At 45.4% G+C, this 6000-nt stretch overlaps 1 protein-coding gene across 1 annotated transcript in view; it reads left to right on the top strand.

The window, feature by feature from the left end:
- The first annotated feature begins 225 nt into the window (after positions 1-225).
- LOC306839679 (uncharacterized protein) overlaps positions 226-6000 on the top strand; it is a 53716-nt gene continuing 47941 nt past the window's right edge. The window contains exon 1 of the mRNA XM_079368487.1: positions 226-231. The gene's annotated coding sequence lies outside the window, so the exon portion shown is untranslated. The remainder of the gene's footprint in view (positions 232-6000) is intronic.

Genomic DNA, 6000 nt, shown 5'->3' with positions numbered 1-6000 from the left:
CCGCTCAGAGAGGGGAAACAGATGTCTGAGTGTTTCTGAAAGAGACGAGCCAAATCCTCCAAACCCATCCGAGGAGACGTGCAGAGAGTCACAGCTGATTGGACAGTTACATAAGTCACAGTCTTTGAATTTACGCTCATAAATAACAAAGTCAAAACTTCACATGGAATTAACATTACATCATCGAGAGGATGGGGTTTTTTTCTGGAGCACGCTGAACGCCGTCTGAAGGTGAGACGAAACTCGCACGGAGTCGCTGAGTTGAGCAGTTAAAGGAGTGAACGTGTCCACGTGGCGTTCATCTCCGTGCAGTGAAGCGCTGCCGGTGCGTTCGGGAGCGCCGTGAAGAAAAGCTCTGCCGGGGTCTGTCCTGTCGCTATGGCAACAGTAGGCTACTGTACGGCTAGACGAGATGGCGTGAAGATGTTTCATGTCATGCTGCCAGCGGACAAACATTACGATCTTTATGTATGTAGCCTTTCCTGCTTTTCCACCAATCAGGTGTCTCGCAGTCTGATCCCTGCCGACACGCTGTGATTGGCCCGCGCTGTGGCTTCCTGTCCCAGTGAGGTAGTCGTCTTCAAATCCAGCTCAGAGCCGGCTGATAAATCTGGATTCATCCTGATGACCAACACTGAGAGACTGAAGCGCTAACGGACGTCTCTGACGTGTCAGAAACCCAAAGAAGCAAAAAAAACACACCAAACCAATCAAGAGAAAAAACATCTTTTTCATTGGAGGATTCTTTTCCTCTCATTTCTGAAAAACAAACACAATGTTTTATTTCACAACCAGCTCCTCCTCCTCGAGTGTCCAATCACTGAAAGGAGCCAGAAGAGTAACAGCTCTCGAGTTGTTTTCTAGTTTTCGTCTTGTCTCTCTCTCGCAGGGCAGAAGAAGACCGGATTCACAGACTCTGTTTGAAGTGAACAAAGACAGGGTGGTGTTTACTGGATGATATTGACTTCTTTTGTGTGCAGGCGAGCAGCACAGTCGCATCAATCAACAGAACTTAGTTTCACATGTAAGTGAGCGGCGCAGAGCTGCTGCGAGGCTGCAGGCCTGAGACCTGATCAAAGTAATTGAATGACTTTGTGATGCTGCGAGCGGAGCAGCTTCCCAGCGGGGACGGATCAGAGGAGGCTCAGCCGAGGTTATTGTTCTAAAATCCCCGTGCTGCTCACAGCACGCCCCTCTTACATCCCAATATCTGCCTCCAGCGGCACCACCGAGCTGCAGAGAGGAGTGCAGAGGAGTGTGAGTAAGCAGCACAACCTCTGCAAATCGCAAGGTCGTATAACGAGCTTCTCTTAATCCAAAAACAAAATGAAACCCACAGAGGAAGGATCTGGAGTTTCCTCGCTGACTGCACAGACTTGTCGTTAAAACAGACTCTGCAGCCGCTCTGAGCTCTCTGACAGTAAACCTGCTGCAGCTCTCGCACACTCACTTCCCTCACACGTGCTGACGTCTGGGCTGCTGTCAGAGATTCTCCACCAGTATAATCCCAGTGTGAGAGTAATGCCAAGCTAATGGTGGTTATCAGGGTGTGAGCAGCGAGCGTGCAGAGCGGCTGGGCTCTCACTTCCTGCGCGTGAGACGGGGAGAGGAGCTGCTGACGGCCGAGGCGATGAGTCAGAGGAAGGCGACAGGCTCTGTCGACTCACCCTCACTTATTCACATCAACATCAAATCCTGACTCCGGCTTCACCAGCACAGAGTGATCCTCAGAGACACGGCGTGGGGCACACGCACACGACTGCAGCACAGTTAGCATGGACACCAACGAAGGCACACAAATACAGAAAGCTGCAGTATTACACTTCTATTTGTCAAAGATCTGCAGGAGTTCACTCTGCATCTTTAAGGGCTTCATGAAGGTTTACAGGTTGTGTGCATTTATCTAACCCAAACAGATGAGGACACACACCTTCTGTAAAGTCTGCATCAATAATTCCCTGCAGACGAGTATTCGTGTATCAGGATACTTACACCCTACAGATCTTCTCACATCTCTGCAGCATGGTCTTTGCAGAGCAGCGGTGAGTCAGTGTTTCTTCTCTCTCTCTCTCTCTCTGTATGCAGTGAAACATAAACCTGATGTTCTTACAGACATGCTGCAGAGATATGTGCAAACTCCTATTAAAGCATGCGTGATGCATGAACATAACGAAGACACGGCAGATCCACAAACAAGAAACGCTGCTCAGTTTGAAGACGTGCTGCTCGTTCAGGGAACATTTTGATATTTTATTCCTCATGAATATCTCTGTGTCCTTGAGTTCTTTGTCAAACTGTGTGTAATACATTTTAAATTATGGAGATACAAAGCAAACAACAGGATACAAGCGAACATCTTGACCCTTCATGCTGCTCGACGTTTGGAGAGACGATTATCTGTCTGTTAGTAAATGAGTGTTTCACCTTTTGTGTTTGTGGAGCAAAATGTTCTCCAGAGACAGCAAGTGGGGTTACTCAGAGTGTGTGTGTGTGTGTGTGTGTGTGTGTGTGTGTGTTTACTCTCCTTTAATGAAGCTGATGCTGCAGCTCTCTTTCTCTCTGTGATTTAACGTCTCGTTACCTAACCGGCTGCCTGTCAGAGAAACTTTACTCTCCTCACTAAAATCCTGTCAGGTTTTAATTTCGGTCCAAAGTGCATAAAAACAGAGCTTAGTTTGGTAATGAGCCAATCAGAGATTAAAACTGACACAAACCCCTCCCCTGGTGCAGCACACAGAGGAGAGTCTAAACCTTACACATGATCTATACAAATACTGATTTCAAGATTACTTTATTTAGTCCCGATGGAAATTTGCCTTGGACGTACAGGCTGCTGCATGTACATAAAAATAATTTGTGTTCTCAACATCTGCTGTTCTCTCCTGTGCATGTTCTTTATTAAAAACTGAATTAACCATCATGCAACAAGATGCTGCTCGCACCCGCAGTATGTCGTTTTCTCTTTCTTTAATAGTGTTTGTTTAGTTTGTCTTAAGGGAAAATATTTCTATTTTTACTGAAGAATAAGAAAACTAAGAAAATGTGTTTTCCGATGTGTCCGACGCCACATGAATGCACCATGAGAGACGGGCGGGAGGAGGCTAAAGGCTCTTTGTTTGTCACGAGTTTGACCTAAAGTTACTTCGTGACAGCGCTGCAGACGATTGGCTGCAGAAACTAATGAGTGATGTTTGTTTACATGCAGCTGCACATACAGATGTTCCCTCCAACAGTGCAAAGTGTGACACAATTAATGTTTCATAAACTGTAGTAAAAACTAATTACGGACACATATTCTAAATGTGCTGTATACAGGTGAGAGAAATAAATCAGCATAACTCACATGAAATGACCTTTAAAGTCTAATTCAGAGTCTCCAAACTGGATATACAGTTTACATGCTCGGCTTTATTGCTGCCCATATTTGTTCTCTGCTTACTGTAGGTGACCTGCTTTTCATCAGGGTTACTGTTTTAAATCTGTTTATTGATTTTACATCTGCGGTCTCCTATCAACCATGCAGCCTCCTGGGATGTTCATGCTATAAAACAGAGTGTTACTAAAATAGCTTTATAATGACGACTCGGGCAAAACCAACAATCACTCACGTTTATTACGATAGTTCTCCATTCTTTAGTTTAGTTCATTAATTTAGTTGTCATGTACAAAAATAACGTTCATCTCACAGAGACAAGGTGCTTCGTACCAGATAGCAGTTTGCTAATTTCTATCTACAACTTTGTAAGTATATTAAATTACTCAGTGACACAAGAACATCAACAGTATTTATGTAAATTCCTTTCTGGTCCTTTTAGCTCTTAAAGCTACAGTATGTAAGACTCTGACTTGTTGCTCTTTGGCTCCAACTGAAGTAGTGTAACTACACTTAAAGAACACACGGCTGCAGAGGAGTGGTTTTGTGAGAAACCAAAGTCAACTCACTAGCTTCAGTAATATTACAGGATTTTATGCAAATATGACTCTGCTAGCGTCGACAGCGCGTTGCACAACTAGACAACTTTTGGTGTAAGATTGAGGTATTTATTTATTTGCAAGCCTGAGAAATGACTCCGGTCAGATAAGCATCTGCACCCGCTAAAGCTGCTAAACATGAGACAGCAGTGACAGCGATGACGATGCATGCTAATGTTACATCTCAGTCCGACGATGCATGCCAACGTTACGTCTCAGTCCGAGGATGCATGCTAACGTTACGTCTCAGTCCGAGGATGCATGCTAACGTTACATCTCAGTCCGACGATGCATGCCAACGTTACGTCTCAGTCCGAGGATGCATGCTAACGTTACATCTCAGTCCGAGGATGCATGCTAACGTTACATCTCAGTCCGACGATGCATGCCAACGTTACGTCTCAGTCCGAGGATGCATGCCAACGTTACGTCTCAGTCCGAGGATGCATGCCAACGTTACGTCTCAGTCCGAGGATGCATGCTAACGTTACATCTCAGTCCGACGATGCATGCTAACGTTAGATCTCAGTCCGACGATGCATGCTAACATTACATCTCAGTCCGACGATGCATGCTAACGTTACATCTCAGTCCGACGATGCATGCTAACGTTACATCTCAGTCCTGCTAACGTTACATCTCAGTCTGACGATGCATGCTAATGTTACATCTCAGTCCGACGATGCATGCTAACGTTACATCTCAGTCCGACGATGCATGCTAACGTTACGTCTCAGTCCGACGATGCATGCCAACATAACGTCTCAGTCCGACGATGCATGCTAACGTTAAGTCTCAGTCCGACGATGCATGCTAACGTTACATCTCAGTCCGACGATGCATGCTAACGTTACATCTCAGTCCTGCTAACGTTACATCTCAGTCCGACGATGCATGCCAACGTTACGTCTCAGTCCGAGGATGCATGCTAACGTTACATCTCAGTCCGACGATGCATGCCAACATAACGTCTCAGTCCGACGATGCATGCTAACGTTAAGTCTCAGTCCGACGATGCATGCTAACGTTAAGTCTCAGTCTGTTCTGAATAATATCTGCAGAGATGTTACTGCTTCCTGCTTCGTCACTCTCTTTTTTGTGCCTTCATCCATCATCGTCCTCTTAGCTCAGTCATTGTATCAAACAGTACCAACACATTCTAACTGGCTTGTGCAGTTGTACCCACGGATGGTTAAAAGAGACCCGTGGCCACGCTTCCACTAACGCAGCGCTGTAAGCAGGCGACCGCGTCGATCTGTAGACACGAGAGAGACGCTGAGCTCACTGTTTAAAGTTGTTGTAGCAATAAGGGTGGAGACGTTTCAGTACATATTGTTGATTTAACACGATTCAGTCCTCAATCAAGACATTCAGATACACTCTTGGTCCAAATATTTCAGAGGTTATGAGTGTTTTGAAGAAAACGTGCGGTGTCGTTATTTTTGCTGTCGTTAAAAGTGGCTGTTGCAAAGGTGCAGACGCTGTGTTATAATCTCTCATAAATGTTTAATTAAGATAATATCTGGTTATTAAAGCAGCCCACAAACATCATGGAACATTCTTTATAAGATTGTTCTCTGCAGGAGATGTAATAGCAGCAGTGATTATGATGAGAATTTGTCTAATCGCCTGAAGGATTGTGTAATGTGAGAAGACCACAGGAATCCTTCTCAGAGGGATGTTAGTCAGCTCCTCGTCTCCCTTATCTCAGCCGTGCTTTATAACCTCGTTATAACTCCGCCGTCCTGGCAGAGCAGCTCTCTGGCCGAGGAATCCTGCGCGAGCCCAGAGACGGGGCTGCGAGACTGCTCGAGACAATTGGGAGTGCAAACAGCCCGAAGGCAAGGCAACATACCAATGTATGTGTCAGAGCTGCACGGAGGATCGACGACACACACACACACATTTCACAACAGTGTGCTGCTGTAAAGAAATGTTTTCAGATGATTTGAACAGTTCTTGATAAAAGGGTAAATGTGGCCTGGCTCAAACACGTCACACCAACAGATTTAAAAAGTACAAATATAC

Source organism: Symphodus melops (genome assembly GCF_947650265.1).
Source record: "Symphodus melops genome assembly, chromosome: 18".
Taxonomy (NCBI): Eukaryota; Metazoa; Chordata; class Actinopteri; order Labriformes; family Labridae; genus Symphodus; species Symphodus melops.
Note: the sequence above shows the minus strand (reverse complement) of the source record. Positions and strands in the feature narration are given on the sequence as shown.